General features: G+C 37.6%; 7 non-coding genes across 7 annotated transcripts; all 7 read right to left on the reverse strand.

The window, feature by feature from the left end:
• Positions 1–1,780: 1,780 nt before the first annotated feature.
• Positions 1,781–1,853, reverse strand: TRNAF-GAA (transfer RNA phenylalanine (anticodon GAA)). Its single transcript has one exon. It is a non-coding gene; the product is annotated as a tRNA-Phe (tRNA).
• Positions 1,854–3,528: 1,675 nt separating this feature from the next.
• Positions 3,529–3,601, reverse strand: TRNAF-GAA (transfer RNA phenylalanine (anticodon GAA)). The gene has a single exon. It is a non-coding gene; the product is annotated as a tRNA-Phe (tRNA).
• A 1,096-nt stretch (positions 3,602–4,697) lies between these two features.
• On the reverse strand, positions 4,698–4,770 carry TRNAF-GAA (transfer RNA phenylalanine (anticodon GAA)). The gene has a single exon. It is a non-coding gene; the product is annotated as a tRNA-Phe (tRNA).
• A 1,640-nt stretch (positions 4,771–6,410) lies between these two features.
• On the reverse strand, positions 6,411–6,483 carry TRNAF-GAA (transfer RNA phenylalanine (anticodon GAA)). The gene has a single exon. It is a non-coding gene; the product is annotated as a tRNA-Phe (tRNA).
• A 9,240-nt stretch (positions 6,484–15,723) lies between these two features.
• Positions 15,724–15,796, reverse strand: TRNAF-GAA (transfer RNA phenylalanine (anticodon GAA)). Its single transcript has one exon. It is a non-coding gene; the product is annotated as a tRNA-Phe (tRNA).
• Positions 15,797–16,890: 1,094 nt separating this feature from the next.
• On the reverse strand, positions 16,891–16,963 carry TRNAF-GAA (transfer RNA phenylalanine (anticodon GAA)). The gene has a single exon. It is a non-coding gene; the product is annotated as a tRNA-Phe (tRNA).
• Positions 16,964–21,504: 4,541 nt separating this feature from the next.
• Positions 21,505–21,577, reverse strand: TRNAF-GAA (transfer RNA phenylalanine (anticodon GAA)). Its single transcript has one exon. It is a non-coding gene; the product is annotated as a tRNA-Phe (tRNA).
• Between the last annotated feature and the right edge of the window lie 438 nt (positions 21,578–22,015).

A 22,015-nucleotide genomic window follows, 5' to 3' on the forward strand; every position in this document is an offset into this window, starting at 1 on the left:
AGCATTTGTGGCATGCAAAGCAGAAGTTCAAAATGTGCCTAAACCCGGGATTTAACCAGGGACCTTTAGATCTTCAGTCTACTGTTCTCCCAACTGAGCTATTTCATCCAGCTGGCAATTTTGGCTTTCTGTTGTATTTTTTATAATTGTTAAAGATAAATGCAGAACCTGGTCACTCTATCTGCATGTGCAGTTATGTGTTAAATTGTCCAGTATTATTCAGTAGCTAAATTGGTCTGATGGGTGAATTTCCTTTTTAGGAGCCAAGTTAGTTAGATGATGTTTGTAAACTATGAATGGACTTATACTCAGAAACACAGACCTATATGGCGAGGGTCGGCAAGCTAGGTCATCTGACTACTAACAGTTTTGTATAAGGGGAACTGGAGGCTGATGCAGGCAAAGCTTTACTTTCAATTAAAGGAAGAATTGGGAAATAAAGGAGGCAAAGTTGAATACAAGAGAGGTGGAAGCAAGTTTGAAAGAAAGACAGAAAGTAAATAATATGTTGAATTAATTGTATTGTCGATTATCTTGATAAAAGGTTTTGATCATTTTAAACAAAGTCAATATGAGTTGACTCAAAATAGTCTTTGTGGCATGCAAAGCAGAAGTTCAAAATGTGCCGAAACCCGGGATCTTTAGATCTTCAGTCTAACGCTCTCCCAACTGAGCTATTTCGGCCTGCCAGCAGCTATAGTATTCAGCCTCTTTTTTTGAACAATCCCAGAACAGAGATGCAGAACCTGGATTTTCAATCTGAGGTTAGAGCTGTGTTTTAATGTGTCCTGCATTGTTCAGCAGCTAACTGGTGAAATGGGTGAGTAGCGTTTTTGGGATAAATGTTAGGTCGTTTTTCTTTTAAAACTCTGAGTGGACCAGCACTGTATTACACAGACGTATGTCGCCTGAGTAGGTAAGCTATGTCATCTCAATACTGACAACTTTGTTCAAGGAGAAGTGAAAGCTGATGCAGACAAGAGTTTACTTTGAAAAAAGTATAAAATGGGATAAATTCGTCATCAAAGTTGATGGCAAGAGAGGTGGAAGCAAGTTTAGAAGGAGGACAGAAAGACAACTTTTTGTTGAAGTTATCATGTTGTTGATCAGTTGATAAAATATTTTGAGAAATAAAGAAAAAAAAAATAGAGCTGATTTCAAGAAATATTTTGCAAGAATGTAGGATCCCCTCGCACTGTGCTGAAAGTCAGGATTGAATCAGGTACCTTAAGCTCTTCAGTCTAACGATCTCCCAACTGAGATATTTCAGCCAACAAGTCCCTGTGGCCTCCTGATGTATTATTAATAATTGTAGACGATACATACAGAACCTGGTCATTCTATTTTCGTTTATAGTTATGTGTTAAAGTGTCCAGTATCATTCAGCAGGTAACTTGGTCTGATGAGTGAATATCCTTTTTAGGGGACAAGGTAGGTAGAATTTTTTTTTCTAAACTCTAAATTGACTTATACTCTGAAACACAGACCTATATGGCCAGGGTGTACAAGCTATGTCATCTGACTACTGACAGTTTTGTATAAGGGGAATTGGAGGCTGATGCAGGCAAAGCTTTACTTTAAAATAAAGCAAGAAGTTGCAAATAAATGAGGCATAGTTGAATACAAGAGAGGTGGAAGCAAGTCTGAAAGGAAGACAGAAAGTAAATAATATGTTGAATTGATTGTGTTGTTGATCAGATTGATAAAAGGTTTTGATAAAGAAGAGCGTTGATTTAACTCCAAACAGCTTTTGTGACATGAAAAGCAGAAGTTGAAATTGTGCCGAAACCCGGGATTGAACCAGGGACCTTTAGATTTTCAGTCTAACGCTCTCCCAACTGAGCTATTTCAGCCTGCTGGTAGTTTGGGTCTTCATCCTTTCTTTTAAACTTCCCAAGAAAATAGATGCTCAACCTCATGCTAGAGCTAGGTTTTAAGATGTCCTGTATCATTCATCAGTTAACGGGTGCAATAGGTAAATAGCATTTTTCGGATCCAGGTTAGGTAGCTTTTTTTTTTACTCTGAATGGACTAGCACCATATTACACAGAGGTATTTGGCCTGAGTAGGTAAGCTATGTCATCTGAATACTGAAATCTGTGTTCAAGGAGAAGTGGAAGCTGATGCAGACAAGAGTTTACTTTACAAAAAAGCATGAAATAGGAAACATTTGTAGTCGAAGCTGAATGCAAGAGAGGTGGAAGCAAATTTAGAAGGAGGACAGAAAGACAATTCTATGTTGAATTGATCATGTTGTCGATCAGTTGATCAAATATTTTGATAAATAAAGAAAGAAAAACTTGAGCTGATACCAAGAAATATTTTGTGAGAAGCAAGAAACCTCTCAGACTTTTCCGAAACCCAGCATTGAACAAGGGACTTTTAGATTTTCAATCTAACACTCTCCCGACTGAGCTATTTCATCCAGCTGGCCATTTTGGCTTTCTGTTGTATTTTTGATAATTGTTAAAGATAAATGCAGACCCTGGTCATTCTATCTGCATGTGCAGTTATGTGTTAAATTGTCCAATATTATTCAGCAGCTAAATTGGTCTGATGGGTGAATTTCCTTTTTAGGAGCCAAGTTAGTTAGAAGATGTTTGTAAACTATGAATGGACTTATACTCAGACACACAGACCTATATGGCGAGGGTAGGCAAACTAGGTCATCTGACTACTAACAGTTTTGTATAAGGGGAACTCGAGGCTGATGCAGGCAAAGCTTTACTTTCAATTAAAGGAAGAATTGGCAAATAAAGCAGGTAAAGTTGAATACAAGAGAGGTGGAAGCAAGTTTGACAGAAAGACAGAATGTAAAAAATATGTTGAAATGGTTGTCTTATCGATCAGCTTGATAAAAGGTTTTGATCATTATAAACAACGTCAATATGAGTTGACTCCAAATAGCATTTGTGGCATGCAAAGCAGAAGTTCAAAATGTGCCTAAACCCGGGATTGAACCAGGGACCTTTAGATCTTCAGTCTACTGCTCTCCCATCTGAGCTAATTCATCCAGCTGGCAATTTTGGCTTTCTGTTGTATTTTTTATAATTGTTAAAGAAAAATGCAGAACCTGGTCACTCTATCTGCATGTGCAGTTATGTGTTAAATTGTCCAGTATTATTCAGTAGCTAAATTGGTCTGATGGGTGAATTTCCTTTTTAGGAGCCAAGTTAGTTAGATGATGTTTGTAAACTATGAATGGACTTATACTCAGAAACACAGACCTATATGGCGAGGGTCAGCAAGCTAGGTCATCTGACTACTAACAGTTTTGTATAAGGGGAACTGGAGGCTGATGCAGGCAAAGCTTTACTTTCAATTAAAGGAAGAATTGGGAAATAAAGGAGGCAAAGTTGAATACAAGAGAGGTGGAAGCAAGTTTGAAAGAAAGACAGAAAGTAAATAATATGTTGAATTAATTGTATTGTCGATTATCTTGATAAAAGGTTTTGATCATTATAAACAAAGTCAATATGAGTTGACTCAAAATAGTCTTTGTGGCATGCAAAGCAAAAGTTCAAAATAAGCCGAAACCCGGGATCGAACCAGGGACCTTTAGATCTTCAGTCTAACGCTCTCCCAACTGAGCTATTTCGGCTTGCCAGCAGCTATAGTATTCAGCCTCTTTTTTTTTTAACAATCCCAGAACAGAGATGCAGAACCTGGATTTTCAATCTGAGGTTAGAGCTGTGTTTTAATGTGTCCTGCATTGTTCAGCAGCTAACTGGTGAAATGGGTGAGTAGCGTTTTTGGGATAAATGTTAGGTCGTTTTTCTTTTAAAACTCTCAGTGGACCAGCACTGTATTACACAGACGTATGTCGCCTGAGTAGGTAAGCTATGTCATCTCAATACTGACAACTTTGTTCAAGGAGAAGTGAAAGCTGATGCAGACAAGAGTTTACTTTGAAAAAAGTATAAAATGGGATAAATTCGTCATCAAAGCTGATGGCAAGAGAGGTGGAAGCAAGTTTAGAAGGAGGACAGAAAGACAACTTTTTGTTGAAGTTATCATGTTGTTGATCAGTTGATAAAATATTTTGAGAAATAAAGAAAAAAACTAGAGCTGATTTCAAGAAATATTTTGCAAGAATGTAGAATCCCCTCGCACTGTGCTGAAAGTCAGGATTGAATCAGGTACCTTAAGCTCTTCAGTCTAACGATCTCCCAACTGAGATATTTCAGCCAACAAGTCCCTGTGGCCTCCTGATGTATTATTAATAATTGTAGACGATACATACAGAACCTGGTCATTCTATTTTCGTTTATAGTTATGTGTTAAAGTGTCCAGTATCATTCAGCAGGTAACTTGGTCTGATGAGTGAATATCCTTTTTAGGGGACAATGTAGGTAGAATTTTTTTTTCTAAACTCTGAATTGACTTATACTCTGAAACACAGACCTATATGGCCAGGGTGTACAAGCTATGTCATCTGACTACTGACAGTTTTGTATAAGGGGAATTGGAGGCTGATGCAGGCAAAGCTTTACTTTAAAATAAAGCAAGAAGTTTCAAATAAATGAGGCATAGTTGAATACAAGAGAGGTGGAAGCAAGTTTGAAAAGAAGACAGAAAGTAAATAATATGTTGAATTGATTGTGTTGTTGATCAGATTGATAAAAGGTTTTGATAAAGAAGAGCGTTGATTTAACTCCAAACAGCTTTTGTGACATGAAAAGCAGAAGTTGAAATTGTGCCGAAACCCGGGATTGAACCAGGGACCTTTAGATCTTCAGTCTAACGCTCTCCCAACTGAGCTATTTCGGCCTGCTGGTAGTTTGGGTCTTCATCCTTTCTTTTAAACTTCCCAAGAAAATAGATGCTCAACCTCATGCTAGAGCTATGTTTTAAGATGTCCTGTATCATTCATCAGTTAACGGGTGCAATAGGTAAATAGCATTTTTCGGATCCAGGTTAGGTAGCTTTTTTTTTTACTCTGAATGGACTAGCACCATATTACACAGAGGTATTTGGCCTGAGTAGGTAAGCTATGTCATCTGAATACTGAAATCTGTGTTCAAGGAGAAGTGGAAGCTGATGCAGACAAGAGTTTACTTTACAAAAAAGCATGAAATAGGAAACATTTGTAGTCGAAGCTGAATGCAAGAGAGGTGGAAGCAAATTTAGAAGGAGGAGAGAAAGACAATTCTATGTTGAATTGATCATGTTGTCGATTAGTTGATCAAATATTTTGATAAATAAAGAAAGAAAAACTTGAGCTGATACCAAGAAATATTTTGTGAGAAGCAAGAAACCTCTCAGACTTTTCCGAAACCCAGCATTGAACAAGGGACTTTTAGATTTTCAATCTAACACTCTCCCAACTGAGCTATTTCATCCAGCTGGCCATTTTGGCTTTCTACCCTGGTTATTCTATCTGCATGTGCAGTTATGTGTTAAATTGTCCAATGTTATTCAGCAGCTAAATTGGTCTGATGGGTGAATTTCCTTTTTAGGAGCCAAGTTAGTTAGAAGATGTTTGTAAACTATGAATGGACTTATACTCAGACACACAGACCTATGTGGCGAGGGTAGGCAAACTAGGTCATCTGACTACTAACAGTTTTGTATAAGGGGAACTCGAGGCTGATGCAGGCAAAGCTTTACTTTCAATTAAAGGAAGAATTGGCAAATAAAGCAGGTAAAGTTGAATACAAGAGAGGTGGAAGCAAGTTTGACAGAAAGACAGAATGTAAAAAATATGTTGAAATGGTTGTCTTATCGATCAGCTTGATAAAAGGTTTTGATCATTATAAACAACGTCAATATGAGTTGACTCCAAATAGCATTTGTGGCATGCAAAGCAGAAGTTCAAAATGTGCCTAAACCCGGGTTTGAACCAGGGACCTTTAGATCTTCAGTCTACTGCTCTCCCAACTGAGCTATTTCATCCAGCTGGCAATTTTGGCTTTCTGTTGTATTTTTTATAATTGTTAAAGATAAATGCAGAACCTGGTCACTCTATCTGCATGTGCAGTTATGTGTTAAATTGTCCAGTATTATTCAGTAGCTAAATTGGTCTGATGGGTGAATTTCCTTTTTAGGAGCCAAGTTAGTTAGATGATGTTTGTAAACTATGAATGGACTTATACTCAGAAACACAGACCTATATGGCGAGGGTCGGCAAGCTAGGTCATCTGACTACTAACAGTTTTGTATAAGGGGAACTGGAGGCTGATGCAGGCAAAGCTTTACTTTCAATTAAAGAAAGAATTGGGAAATAAAGGTGGCAAAGTTGAATACAAGAGAGGTGGAAGCAAGTTTGAAAGAAAGACAGAAAGTAAATAATATGTTGAATTAATTGTGTTGTCGATTATCTTGATAAAAGGTTTTGATCATTATAAACAAAGTCAATATGAGTTGACTCAAAATAGTCTTTGTGGCATGCAAAGCAGAAGTTCAAAATGTGCCGAAACCCGGGATCGAACCAGGGACCTTTAGATCTTCAGTCTAACACTCTCCCAACTGAGCTATTTCGGCCTGCCAGCAGCTATATTATTCAGCCTCTTTTTTTGAACAATCCCAGAACAGAGATGCAGAACCTGGATTTTCAATCTGAGGTTAGAGCTGTGTTTTAATGTGTCCTGCATTGTTCAGCAGCTAACTGGTGAAATGGGTGAGTAGCGTTTTTGGGATAAATGTTAGGTCGTTTTTCTTTTAAAACTCTAAGTGGACCAGCACTGTATTACACAGACGTATGTCGCCTGAGTAGGTAAGCTATGTCATCTCAATACTGACAACTTTGTTCAAGGAGAAGTGAAAGCTGATGCAGACAAGAGTTTACTTTGAAAAAAGTATAAAATGGGATAAATTCGTCATCAAAGCTGATGGCAAGAGAGGTGGAAGCAAGTTTAGAAGGAGGACAGAAAGACAACTTTTTGTTGAAGTTATCATGTTGTTGATCAGTTGATAAAATATTTTGAGAAATAAAGAAAAAAAAACTAGAGCTGATTTCAAGAAATATTTTGCAAGAATGTAGGATCCCCTCGCACTGTGCTGAAAGTCAGGATTGAATCAGGTACCTTAAGCTCTTCAGTCTAACGATCTCCCAACTGAGATATTTCAGCCAACAAGTCCCTGTGGCCTCCTGATGTATTATTAATAATTGTAGACGATACATACAGAACCTGGTCATTCTATTTTCGTTTATAGTTATGTGTTAAAGTGTCCAGTATCATTCAGCAGGTAACTTGGTCTGATGAGTGAATATCCTTTTTAGGGGACAATGTAGGTAGAATTTTTTTTTCTAAACTCTGAATTGACTTATACTCTGAAACACAGACCTATATGGCCAGGGTGTACAAGCTATGTCATCTGACTACTGACAGTTTTGTATAAGGGGAATTGGAGGCTGATGCAGGCAAAGCTTTACTTTAAAATAAAGCAAGAAGTTTCAAATAAATGAGGCATAGTTGAATACAAGAGAGGTGGAAGCAACTTTGAAAGGAAGACAGAAAGTAAATAATATGTTGAATTGATTGTGTTGTTGATCAGATTGATAAAAGGTTTTGATAAAGAAGAGCGTTGATTTAACTCCAAACAGCTTTTGTGACATGAAAAGCAGAAGTTGAAATTGTGCCAAAACCCAGGATTGAACCAGGGACCTTTAGATCTTCAGTCTAACGCTCTCCCAACTGAGCTATTTCGGCCTGCTGGTAGTTAGGGTCTTCATCCTTTCTTTTAAACTTCCCAAGAAAATAGATGCTCAACCTCATGCTAGAGCTATGTTTTAAGATGTCCTGTATCATTCATCAGTTAACGGGTGCAATAGGTAAATAGCATTTTTCGGATCCAGGTTAGGTAGCTTTTTTTTTTACTCTGAATGGACTAGCACCATATTACACAGAGGTATTTGGCCTGAGTAGGTAAGCTATGTCATCTGAATACTGAAATCTGTGTTCAAGGAGAAGTGGAAGCTGATGCAGACAAGAGTTTACTTTACAAAAAAGCATGAAATAGGAAACATTTGTAGTCGAAGCTGAATGCAAGAGAGGTGGAAGCAAATTTAGAAGGAGGACAGAAAGACAATTCTATGTTGAATTGATCATGTTGTCGATCAGTTGATCAAATATTTTGATAAATAAAGAAAGAAAAACTTGAGCTGATACCAAGAAATATTTTGTGAGAAGCAAGAAACCTCTCAGACTTTTCCGAAACCCAGCATTGAACAAGGGACTTTTAGATTTTCAATCTAACACTCGCCCAACTGAGCTATTTCATCCAGCTGGCCATTTTGGCTTTCTGTTGTATTTTTGATAATTGTTAAAGATAAATGCAGACCCTGGTCATTCTATCTGCATGTGCAGTTATGTGTTAAATTGTCCAATATTATTCAGCAGCTAAATTGGTCTGATGGGTGAATTTCCTTTTTAGGAGCCAAGTTAGTTAGAAGATGTTTGTAAACTATGAATGGACTTATACTCAGACACACAGACCTATATGGCGAGGGTAGGCAAACTAGGTCATCTGACTACTAACAGTTTTGTATAAGGGGAACTCGAGGCTGATGCAGGCAAAGCTTTACTTTCAATTAAAGGAAGAATTGGCAAATAAAGCAGGTAAAGTTGAATACAAGAGAGGTGGAAGCAAGTTTGACAGAAAGACAGAATGTAAAAAATATGTTGAAATGGTTGTCTTATCGATCAGCTTGATAAAAGGTTTTGATCATTATAAACAACGTCAATATGAGTTGACTCCAAATAGCATTTGTGGCATGCAAAGCAGAAGTTCAAAATGTGCCTAAACCCGGGATTGAACCAGGGACCTTTAGATCTTCAGTCTACTGCTCTCCCTACTGAGCTATTTCATCCAGCTGGCAATTTTGGCTTTCTGTTGTATTTTTTATAATTGTTAAAGATAAATGCAGAACCTGGTCACTCTATCTGCATGTGCAGTTATGTGTTAAATTGTCCAGTATTATTCAGTAGCTAAATTGGTCTGATGGGTGAATTTCCTTTTTAGGAGCCAAGTTAGTTAGATGATGTTTGTAAACTATGAATGGACTTATACTCAGAAACACAGACCTATATGGCGAGGGTCGGCAAGCTAGGTCATCTGACTACTAACAGTTTTGTATAAGGGGAACTCGAGGCTGATGCAGGCAAAGCTTTACTTTCAATTAAAGGAAGAATTGGGAAATAAAGGAGGCAAAGTTGAATACAAGAGAGGTGGAAGCAAGTTTGAAAGAAAGACAGAAAGTAAATAATATGTTGAATTAATTGTATTGTCGATTATCTTGATAAAAGGTTTTGATCATTATAAACAAAGTCAATATGAGTTGACTCAAAATAGTCTTTGTGGCATGCAAAGCAGAAGTTCAAAATGTGCCGAAACCCGGGATCTTTAGATCTTCAGTCTAACGCTCTCCCAACTGAGCTATTTCGGCCTGCCAGCAGCTATAGTATTCAGCCTCTTTTTTTGAACAATCCCAGAACAGAGATGCAGAACCTGGATTTTCAATCTGAGGTTAGAGCTGTGTTTTAATGTGTCCTGCATTGTTCAGCAGCTAACTGGTGAAATGGGGAGTAGCGTTTTTGGGATAAATGTTAGGTCGTTTTTCTTTTAAAACTCTGAGTGGACCAGCACTGTATTACACAGACGTATGTCGCCTGAGTAGGTAAGCTATGTCATCTCAATACTGACAACTTTGTTCAAGGAGAAGTGAAAGCTGATGCAGACAAGAGTTTACTTTGAAAAAAGTATGAAATGGGATAAATTCGTCATCAAAGCTGATGGCAAGAGAGGTGGAAGCAAGTTTAGAAGGAGGACAGAAAGACAACTTTTTGTTGAAGTTATCATGTTGTTGATCAGTTGATAAAATATTTTGAGAAATAAAGTAAAAAAAACCAGAGCTGATTTCAAGAAATATTTTGCAAGAATGTAGGATCCCCTCGCACTGTGCTGAAAGTCAGGATTGAATCAGGTACCTTAAGCTCTTCAGTCTAACGATCTCCCAACTGAGATATTTCAGCCAACAAGTCCCTGTGGCCTCCTGATGTATTATTAATAATTGTAGACGATACATACAGAACCTGGTCATTCTATTTTCGTTTATAGTTATGTGTTAAAGTGTCCAGTATCATTCAGCAGGTAACTTGGTCTGATGTGTGAATATCCTTTTTAGGGGACAAGGTAGGTAGAATTTTTTTTCTAAACTCTGAATTGACTTATACTCTGAAACACAGACCTATATGGCCAGGGTGTACAAGCTATGTCATCTGACTACTGACAGTTTTGTATAAGGGGAATTGGAGGCTGATGCAGGCAAAGCTTTACTTTAAAATAAAGCAAGAAGTTTCAAATAAATGAGGCATAGTTGAATACAAGAGAGGTGGAAGCAACTTTGAAAGGAAGACAGAAAGTAAATAATATGTTGAATTGATTGTGTTGTTGATCAGATTGATAAAAGGTTTTGATAAAGAAGAGCGTTGATTTAACTCCAAACAGCTTTTGTGACATGAAAAGCAGAAGTTGAAATTGTGCCAAAACCCAGGATTGAACCAGGGACCTTTAGATCTTCAGTCTAACGCTCTCCCAACTGAGCTATTTCGGCCTGCTGGTAGTTTGGGTCTTCATCCTTTCTTTTAAACTTCCCAAGAAAATAGATGCTCAACCTCATGCTAGAGCTATGTTTTAAGATGTCCTGTATCATTCATCAGTTAACGGGTGCAATAGGTAAATAGCATTTTTCGGATCCAGGTTAGGTAGCTTTTTTTTTTACTCTGAATGGACTAGCACCATATTACACAGAGGTATTTGGCCTGAGTAGGTAAGCTATGTCATCTGAATACTGAAATCTGTGTTCAAGGAGAAGTGGAAGCTGATGCAGACAAGAGTTTACTTTACAAAAAAGCATGAAATAGGAAACATTTGTAGTCGAAGCTGAATGCAAGAGAGGTGGAAGCAAATTTAGAAGGAGGACAGAAAGACAATTCTATGTTGAATTGATCATGTTGTCGATCAGTTGATCAAATATTTTGATAAATAAAGAAAGAAAAACTTGAGCTGATACCAAGAAATATTTTGTGAGAAGCAAGAAACCTCTCAGACTTTTCCGAAACCCAGCATTGAACAAGGGACTTTTAGATTTTCAATCTAACACTCGCCCAACTGAGCTATTTCATCCAGCTGGCCATTTTGGCTTTCTGTTGTATTTTTGATAATTGTTAAAGATAAATGCAGACCCTGGTCATTCTATCTGCATGTGCAGTTATGTGTTAAATTGTCCAATATTATTCAGCAGCTAAATTGGTCTGATGGGTGAATTTCCTTTTTAGGAGCCAAGTTAGTTAGAAGATGTTTGTAAACTATGAATGGACTTATACTCAGACACACAGACCTATATGGCGAGGGTAGGCAAACTAGGTCATCTGACTACTAACAGTTTTGTATAAGGGGAACTCGAGGCTGATGCAGGCAAAGCTTTACTTTCAATTAAAGGAAGAATTGGCAAATAAAGCAGGTAAAGTTGAATACAAGAGAGGTGGAAGCAAGTTTGACAGAAAGACAGAATGTAAAAAATATGTTGAAATGGTTGTCTTATCGATCAGCTTGATAAAAGGTTTTGATCATTATAAACAACGTCAATATGAGTTGACTCCAAATAGCATTTGTGGCATGCAAAGCAGAAGTTCAAAATGTGCCTAAACCCGGGATTGAACCAGGGACCTTTAGATCTTCAGTCTACTGCTCTCCCAACTGAGCTATTTCATCCAGCTGGCAATTTTGGCTTTCTGTTGTATTTTTTATAATTGTTAAAGATAAATGCAGAACCTGGTCACTCTATCTGCATGTGCAGTTATGTGTAAAATTGTCCAGTATTATTCAGTAGCTAAATTGGTCTGATGGGTGAATTTCCTTTTTAGGAGCCAAGTTAGTTAGATGATGTTTGTAAACTATGAATGGACTTATACTCAGAAACACAGACCTATATGGCGAGGGTCGGCAAGCTAGGTCATCTGACTACTAACAGTTTTGTATAAGGGGAACTGGAGGCTGATGCAGGCAAAGCTTTACTTTCAATTAAAGGAAGAATTGGGAAATAAAGCAGGTAAAGTTGAATACAAGAGAGGTGGAAGCAAGTTTGACAGAAAGACAGAATGTAAAAAATATGTTGAAATGGTTGTCTTTTCGATCAGCTTGATAAAAGGTTTTGATCATTATAAACAACGTCAATATGAGTTGACTCCAAATAGCATTTGTGGCATGCAAAGCAGAAGTTCAAAATGTGCCTAAACCCGGGATTGAACCAGGGACCTTTAGATCTTCAGTCTACTGTTCTCCCAACTGAGCTATTTCATCCAGCTGGCAATTTTGGCTTTCTGTTGTATTTTTTATAATTGTTAAAGATAAATGCAGAACCTGGTCACTCTATCTGCATGTGCAGTTATGTGTTAAATTGTCCAGTATTATTCAGTAGCTAAATTGGTCTGATGGGTGAATTTCCTTTTTAGGAGCCAAGTTAGTTAGATGATGTTTGTAAACTATGAATGGACTTATACTCAGAAACACAGACCTATATGGCGAGGGTCGGCAAGCTAGGTCATCTGACTACTAACAGTTTTGTATAAGGGGAACTGGAGGCTGATGCAGGCAAAGCTTTACTTTCAATTAAAGGAAGAATTGGGAAATAAAGGAGGCAAAGTTGAATACAAGAGAGGTGGAAGCAAGTTTGAAAGAAAGACAGAAAGTAAATAATATGTTGAATTAATTGTATTGTCGATTATCTTGATAAAAGGTTTTGATCATTTTAAACAAAGTCAATATGAGTTGACTCAAAATAGTCTTTGTGGCATGCAAAGCAGAAGTTCAAAATGTGCCGAAACCCGGGATCTTTAGATCTTCAGTCTAACGCTCTCCCAACTGAGCTATTTCGGCCTGCCAGCAGCTATAGTATTCAGCCTCTTTTTTTGAACAATCCCAGAACAGAGATGCAGAACCTGGATTTTCAATCTGAGGTTAGAGCTGTGTTTTAATGTGTCCTGCATTGTTCAGCAGCTAACTGGTGAAATGGGTGAGTAGCGTTTTTGGGATAAATGTTAGGTCGTTTTTCTTTTAAAACTCTGAGTGGACCAGCACTGTATTACACAGACGTATGTCGCCTGAGTAGGTAAGCTATGTCATCTCAATACTGACAACTTTGTTCAAGGAGAAGTGAAAGCTGATGCAGACAAGAGTTTACTTTGAAAAAAGTATAAAATGGGATAAATTCGTCATCAAAGTTGATGGCAAGAGAGGTGGAAGCAAGTTTAGAAGGAGGACAGAAAGACAACTTTTTGTTGAAGTTATCATGTTGTTGATCAGTTGATAAAATATTTTGAGAAATAAAGAAAAAAAAAATAGAGCTGATTTCAAGAAATATTTTGCAAGAATGTAGGATCCCCTCGCACTGTGCTGAAAGTCAGGATTGAATCAGGTACCTTAAGCTCTTCAGTCTAACGATCTCCCAACTGAGATATTTCAGCCAACAAGTCCCTGTGGCCTCCTGATGTATTATTAATAATTGTAGACGATACATACAGAACCTGGTCATTCTATTTTCGTTTATAGTTATGTGTTAAAGTGTCCAGTATCATTCAGCAGGTAACTTGGTCTGATGAGTGAATATCCTTTTTAGGGGACAAGGTAGGTAGAATTTTTTTTTCTAAACTCTAAATTGACTTATACTCTGAAACACAGACCTATATGGCCAGGGTGTACAAGCTATGTCATCTGACTACTGACAGTTTTGTATAAGGGGAATTGGAGGCTGATGCAGGCAAAGCTTTACTTTAAAATAAAGCAAGAAGTTGCAAATAAATGAGGCATAGTTGAATACAAGAGAGGTGGAAGCAAGTTTGAAAGGAAGACAGAAAGTAAATAATATGTTGAATTGATTGTGTTGTTGATCAGATTGATGAAAGGTTTTGATAAAGAAGAGCTTTGATTTAACTCCAAACAGCTTTTGTGACATGAAAAGCAGAAGTTGAAATTGTGCCGAAACCCGGGATTGAACCAGGGACCTTTAGATCTTCACTCTAACGCTCTCCCAACTGAGCTATTTCAGCCTGCTGGTAGTTTGGGTCTTCATCCTTTCTTTTAAACTTCCCAAGAAAATAGATGCTCAACCTCATGCTAGAGCTAGGTTTTAAGATGTCCTGTATCATTCATCAGTTAACGGGTGCAATAGGTAAATAGCATTTTTCGGATCCAGGTTAGGTAGCTTTTTTTTTTACTCTGAATGGACTAGCACCATATTACACAGAGGTATTTGGCCTGAGTAGGTAAGCTATGTCATCTGAATACTGAAATCTGTGTTCAAGGAGAAGTGGAAGCTGATGCAGACAAGAGTTTACTTTACAAAAAAGCATGAAATAGGAAACATTTGTAGTCGAAGCTGAATGCAAGAGAGGTGGAAGCAAATTTAGAAGGAGGACAGAAAGACAATTCTATGTTGAATTGATCATGTTGTCGATCAGTTGATCAAATATTTTGATAAATAAAGAAAGAAAAACTTGAGCTGATACCAAGAAATATTTTGTGAGAAGCAAGAAACCTCTCAGACTTTTCCGAAACCCAGCATTGAACAAGGGACTTTTAGATTTTCAATCTAACACTCTCCCGACTGAGCTATTTCATCCAGCTGGCCATTTTGGCTTTCTGTTGTATTTTTGATAATTGTTAAAGATAAATGCAGACCCTGGTCATTCTATCTGCATGTGCAGTTATGTGTTAAATTGTCCAATATTATTCAGCAGCTAAATTGGTCTGATGGGTGAATTTCCTTTTTAGGAGCCAAGTTAGTTAGAAGATGTTTGTAAACTATGAATGGACTTATACTCAGACACACAGACCTATATGGCGAGGGTAGGCAAACTAGGTCATCTGACTACTAACAGTTTTGTATAAGGGGAACTCGAGGCTGATGCAGGCAAAGCTTTACTTTCAATTAAAGGAAGAATTGGCAAATAAAGCAGGTAAAGTTGAATACAAGAGAGGTGGAAGCAAGTTTGACAGAAAGACAGAATGTAAAAAATATGTTGAAATGGTTGTCTTATCGATCAGCTTGATAAAAGGTTTTGATCATTATAAACAACGTCAATATGAGTTGACTCCAAATAGCATTTGTGGCATGCAAAGCAGAAGTTCAAAATGTGCCTAAACCCGGGATTGAACCAGGGACCTTTAGATCTTCAGTCTACTGCTCTCCCAACTGAGCTATTTCATCCAGCTGGCAATTTTGGCTTTCTGTTGTATTTTTTATAATTGTTAAAGAAAAATGCAGAACCTGGTCACTCTATCTGCATGTGCAGTTATGTGTTAAATTGTCCAGTATTATTCAGTAGCTAAATTGGTCTGATGGGTGAATTTCCTTTTTAGGAGCCAAGTTAGTTAGATGATGTTTGTAAACTATGAATGGACTTATACTCAGAAACACAGACCTATATGGCGAGGGTCGGCAAGCTAGGTCATCTGACTACTAACAGTTTTGTATAAGGGGAACTGGAGGCTGATGCAGGCAAAGCTTTACTTTCAATTAAAGGAAGAATTGGGAAATAAAGGAGGCAAAGTTGAATACAAGAGAGGTGGAAGCAAGTTTGAAAGAAAGACAGAAAGTAAATAATATGTTGAATTAATTGTATTGTCGATTATCTTGATAAAAGGTTTTGATCATTATAAACAAAGTCAATATGAGTTGACTCAAAATAGTCTTTGTGGCATGCAAAGCAGAAGTTCAAAATAAGCCGAAACCCGGGATCGAACCAGGGACCTTTAGATCTTCAGTCTAACGCTCTCCCAACTGAGCTATTTCGGCTTGCCAGCAGCTATAGTATTCAGCCTCTTTTTTTGAACAATCCCAGAACAGAGATGCAGAACCTGGATTTTCAATCTGAGGTTAGAGCTGTGTTTTAATGTGTCCTGCATTGTTCAGCAGCTAACTGGTGAAATGGGTGAGTAGCGTTTTTGGGATAAATGTTAGGTCGTTTTTCTTTTAAAACTCTCAGTAGACCAGCACTGTATTACACAGACGTATGTCGCCTGAGTAGGTAAGCTATGTCATCTCAATACTGACAACTTTGTTCAAGGAGAAGTGAAAGCTGATGCAGACAAGAGTTTACTTTGAAAAAAGTATAAAATGGGATAAATTCGTCATCAAAGCTGATGGCAAGAGAGGTGGAAGCAAGTTTAGAAGGAGGACAGAAAGACAACTTTTTGTTGAAGTTATCATGTTGTTGATCAGTTGATAAAATATTTTGAGAAATAAAGAAAAAAACTAGAGCTGATTTCAAGAAATATTTTGCAAGAATGTAGGATCCCCTCGCACTGTGCTGAAAGTCAGGATTGAATCAGGTACCTTAAGCTCTTCAGTCTAACGATCTCCCAACTGAGATATTTCAGCCAACAAGTCCCTGTGGCCTCCTGATGTATTATTAATAATTGTAGACGATACATACAGAACCTGGTCATTCTATTTTCGTTTATAGTTATGTGTTAAAGTGTCCAGTATCATTCAGCAGGTAACTTGGTCTGATGAGTGAATATCCTTTTTAGGGGACAATGTAGGTAGAATTTTTTTTTCTAAACTCTGAATTGACTTATACTCTGAAACACAGACCTATATGGCCAGGGTGTACAAGCTATGTCATCTGACTACTGACAGTTTTGTATAAGGGGAATTGGAGGCTGATGCAGGCAAAGCTTTACTTTAAAATAAAGCAAGAAGTTTCAAATAAATGAGGCATAGTTGAATACAAGAGAGGTGGAAGCAAGTTTGAAAAGAAGACAAAAAGTAAATAATATGTTGAATTGATTGTGTTGTTGATCAGATTGATAAAAGGTTTTGATAAAGAAGAGCGTTGATTTAACTCCAAACAGCTTTTGTGACATGAAAAGCAGAAGTTGAAATTGTGCCGAAACCCGGGATTGAACCAGGGACCTTTAGATCTTCAGTCTAACGCTCTCCCAACTGAGCTATTTCGGCCTGCTGGTAGTTTGGGTCTTCATCCTTTCTTTTAAACTTCCCAAGAAAATAGATGCTCAACCTCATGCTAGAGCTATGTTTTAAGATGTCCTGTATCATTCATCAGTTAACGGGTGCAATAGGTAAATAGCATTTTTCGGATCCAGGTTAGGTAGCTTTTTTTTTTACTCTGAATGGACTAGCACCATATTACACAGAGGTATTTGGCCTGAGTAGGTAAGCTATGTCATCTGAATACTGAAATCTGTGTTCAAGGAGAAGTGGAAGCTGATGCAGACAAGAGTTTACTTTACAAAAAAGCATGAAATAGGAAACATTTGTAGTCGAAGCTGAATGCAAGAGAGGTGGAAGCAAATTTAGAAGGAGGACAGAAAGACAATTCTATGTTGAATTGATCATGTTGTCGATCAGTTGATCAAATATTTTGATAAATAAAGAAAGAAAAACTTGAGCTGATACCAAGAAATATTTTGTGAGAAGCAAGAAACCTCTCAGACTTTTCCGAAACCCAGCATTGAACAAGGGACTTTTAGATTTTCAATCTAACACTCTCCCAACTGAGCTATTTCATCCAGCTGGCCATTTTGGCTTTCTACCCTGGTCATTCTATCTGCATGTGCAGTTATGTGTTAAATTGTCCAATATTATTCAGCAGCTAAATTGGTCTGATGGGTGAATTTCCTTTTTAGGAGCCAAGTTAGTTAGAAGATGTTTGTAAACTATGAATGGACTTATACTCAGACACACGCTATATGGCGAGGGTAGGCAAACTAGGTTATCTGACTACTAACAGTTTTGTATAAGGGGAACTCGAGGCTGATGCAGGCAAAGCTTTACTTTCAATTAAAGGAAGAATTGGCAAATAAAGCAGGTAAAGTTGAATACAAGAGAGGTGGAAGCAAGTTTGACAGAAAGACAGAATGTAAAAAATATGTTGAAATGGTTGTCTTATCGATCAGCTTGATAAAAGGTTTTGATCATTATAAACAACGTCAATATGAGTTGACTCCAAATAGCATTTGTGGCATGCAAAGCAGAAGTTCAAAATGTGCCTAAACCCGGGATTGAACCAGGGACCTTTAGATCTTCAGTCTACTGCTCTCCCAACTGAGCTATTTCATCCAGCTGGCAATTTTGGCTTTCTGTTGTATTTTTTATAATTGTTAAAGATAAATGCAGAACCTGGTCACTCTATCTGCATGTGCAGTTATGTGTTAAATTGTCCAGTATTATTCAGTAGCTAAATTGGTCTGATGGGTGAATTTCCTTTTTAGGAGCCAAGTTAGTTAGATGATGTTTGTAAACTATGAATGGACTTATACTCAGAAACACAGACCTATATGGCGAGGGTCGGCAAGCTAGGTCATCTGACTACTAACAGTTTTGTATAAGGGGAACTCGAGGCTGATGCAGGCAAAGCTTTACTTTCAATTAAAGGAACAATTGGGAAATAAAGGAGGCAAAGTTGAATACAAGAGAGGTGGAAGCAAGTTTGAAAGAAAGACAGAAAGTAAATAATATGTTGAATTAATTGTATTGTCGATTATCTTGATAAAAGGTTTTGATCATTATAAACAAAGTCAATATGAGTTGACTCAAAATAGTCTTTGTGGCATGCAAAGCAGAAGTTCAAAATGTGCCGAAACCCGGGATCTTTAGATCTTCAGTCTAACGCTCTCCCAACTGAGCTATTTCGGCCTGCCAGCAGCTATAGTATTCAGCCTCTTTTTTTGAACAATCCCAGAACAGAGATGCAGAACCTGGATTTTCAATCTGAGGTTAGAGCTGTGTTTTAATGTGTCCTGCATTGTTCAGCAGCTAACTGGTGAAATGGGTGAGTAGCGTTTTTGGGATAAATGTTAGGTCGTTTTTCTTTTAAAACTCTGAGTGGACCAGCACTGTATTACACAGACGTATGTCGCCTGAGTAGGTAAGCTATGTCATCTCAATACTGACAACTTTGTTCAAGGAGAAGTGAAAGCTGATGCAGACAAGAGTTTACTTTGAAAAAAGTATGAAATGGGATAAATTCGTCATCAAAGCTGATGGCAAGAGAGGTGGAAGCAAGTTTAGAAGGAGGACAGAAAGACAACTTTTTGTTGAAGTTATCATGTTGTTGATCAGTTGATAAAATATTTTGAGAAATAAAGTAAAAAAAACCAGAGCTGATTTCAAGAAATATTTTGCAAGAATGTAGGATCCCCTTGCACTGTGCTGAAAGTCAGGATTGAATCAGGTACCTTAAGCTCTTCAGTCTAACGATCTCCCAACTGAGATATTTCAGCCAACAAGTCCCTGTGGCCTCCTGATGTATTATTAATAATTGTAGACGATACATACAGAACCTGGTCATTCTATTTTCGTTTATAGTTATGTGTTAAAGTGTCCAGTATCATTCAGCAGGTAACTTGGTCTGATGTGTGAATATCCTTTTTAGGGGACAAGGTAGGTAGAATTTTTTTTCTAAACTCTGAATTGACTTATACTCTGAAACACAGACCTATATGGCCAGGGTGTACAAGCTATGTCATCTGACTACTGACAGTTTTGTATAAGGGGAATTGGAGGCTGATGCAGGCAAAGCTTTACTTTAAAATAAAGCAAGAAGTTGCAAATAAATGAGGCATAGTTGAATACAAGAGAGGTGGAAGCAAGTTTGAAAGGAAGACAGAAAGTAAATAATATGTTGAATTGATTGTGTTGTTGATCAGATTGATGAAAGGTTTTGATAAAGAAGAGCTTTGATTTAACTCCAAACAGCTTTTGTGACATGAAAAGCAGAAGTTGAAATTGTGCCGAAACCCGGGATTGAACCAGGGACCTTTAGATCTTCACTCTAACGCTCTCCCAACTGAGCTATTTCAGCCTGCTGGTAGTTTGGGTCTTCATCCTTTCTTTTAAACTTCCCAAGAAAATAGATGCTCATCCTCATGCTAGAGCTATGTTTTAAGATGTCCTGTATCATTCATCAGTTAACGGGTGCAATAGGTAAATAGCATTTTTCGGATCCAGGTTAGGTAGCTTTTTTTTTTACTCTGAATGGACTAGCACCATATTACACAGAGGTATTTGGCCTGAGTAGGTAAGCTATGTCATCTGAATACTGAAATCTGTGTTCAAGGAGAAGTGGAAGCTGATGCAGACAAGAGTTTACTTTACAAAAAAGCATAAAATAGGAAACATTTGTAGTCGAAGCTGAATGCAAGAGAGGTGGAAGCAAATTTAGTAGGAGGACAGAAAGACAATTCTATGTTGAATTGATCATGTTGTCGATCAGTTGATCAAATATTTTGATAAATAAAGAAAGAAAAACTTGAGCTGATACCAAGAAATACTTTGTGAGAAGCAAGAAACCTCTCAGACTTTTCCGAAACCCAGCATTGAACAAGGGACTTTTAGATTTTCAATCTAACACTCTCCCGACTGAGCTATTTCATCCAGCTGGCCATTTTGGCTTTCTGTTGTATTTTTGATAATTGTTAAAGATAAATGCAGACCCTGGTCATTCTATCTGCATGTGCAGTTATGTGTTAAATTGTCCAATATTATTCAGCAGCTAAATTGGTCTGATGGGTGAATTTCCTTTTTAGGAGCCAAGTTAGTTAGAAGATGTTTGTAAACTATGAATGGACTTATACTCAGACACACAGACCTATATGGCGAGGGTAGGCAAACTAGGTCATCTGACTACTAACAGTTTTGTATAAGGGGAACTCGAGGCTGATGCAGGCAAAGCTTTACTTTCAATTAAAGGAAGAATTGGCAAATAAAGCAGGTAAAGTTGAATACAAGAGAGGTGGAAGCAAGTTTGACAGAAAGACAGAATGTAAAAAATATGTTGAAATGGTTGTCTTATCGATCAGCTTGATAAAAGGTTTTGATCATTATAAACAACGTCAATATGAGTTGACTCCAAATAGCATTTGTGGCATGCAAAGCAGAAGTTCAAAATGTGCCTAAACCCGGGATTGAACCAGGGACCTTTAGATCTTCAGTCTACTGCTCTCCCAACTGAGCTATTTCATCCAGCTGGCAATTTTGGCTTTCTGTTGTATTTTTTATAATTGTTAAAGATAAATGCAGAACCTGGTCACTCTATCTGCATGTGCAGTTATGTGTTAAATTGTCCAGTATTATTCAGTAGCTAAATTGGTCTGATGGGTGAATTTCCTTTTTAGGAGCCAAGTTAGTTAGATGATGTTTGTAAACTATGAATGGACTTATACTCAGAAACACAGACCTATATGGCGAGGGTCGGCAAGCTAGGTCATCTGACTACTAACAGTTTTGTATAAGGGGAACTGGAGGCTGATGCAGGCAAAGCTTTACTTTCAATTAAAGGAAGAATTGGGAAATAAAGGAGGCAAAGTTGAATACAAGAGAGGTGGAAGCAAGTTTGAAAGAAAGACAGAAAGTAAATAATATGTTGAATTAATTGTGTTGTCGATTATCTTGATAAAAGGTTTTGATCATTATAAACAAAGTCAATATGAGTTGACTCAAAATAGTCTTTGTGGCATGCAAAGCAGAAGTTCAAAATGTGCCGAAACCCGGGATCGAACCAGGGACCTTTAGATCTTCAGTCTAACACTCTCCCAACTGAGCTATTTCGGCCTGCCAGCAGCTATATTATTCAGCCTCTTTTTTTGAACAATCCCAGAACAGAGATGCAGAACCTGGATTTTCAATCTGAGGTTAGAGCTGTGTTTTAATGTGTCCTGCATTGTTCAGCAGCTAACTGGTGAAATGGGTGAGTAGCGTTTTTGGGATAAATGTTAGGTCGTTTTTCTTTTAAAACTCTAAGTGGACCAGCACTGTATTACACAGACGTATGTCGCCTGAGTAGGTAAGCTATGTCATCTCAATACTGACAACTTTGTTCAAGGAGAAGTGAAAGCTGATGCAGACAAGAGTTTACTTTGAAAAAAGTATAAAATGGGATAAATTCGTCATCAAAGCTGATGGCAAGAGAGGTGGAAGCAAGTTTAGAAGGAGGACAGAAAGACAACTTTTTGTTGAAGTTATCATGTTGTTGATCAGTTGATAAAATAT

The sequence above is a fragment of the Triturus cristatus genome, chromosome 8 (assembly GCF_964204655.1).
Source record: "Triturus cristatus chromosome 8, aTriCri1.1, whole genome shotgun sequence".
Lineage (NCBI taxonomy): Eukaryota > Metazoa > Chordata > Amphibia > Caudata > Salamandridae > Triturus > Triturus cristatus.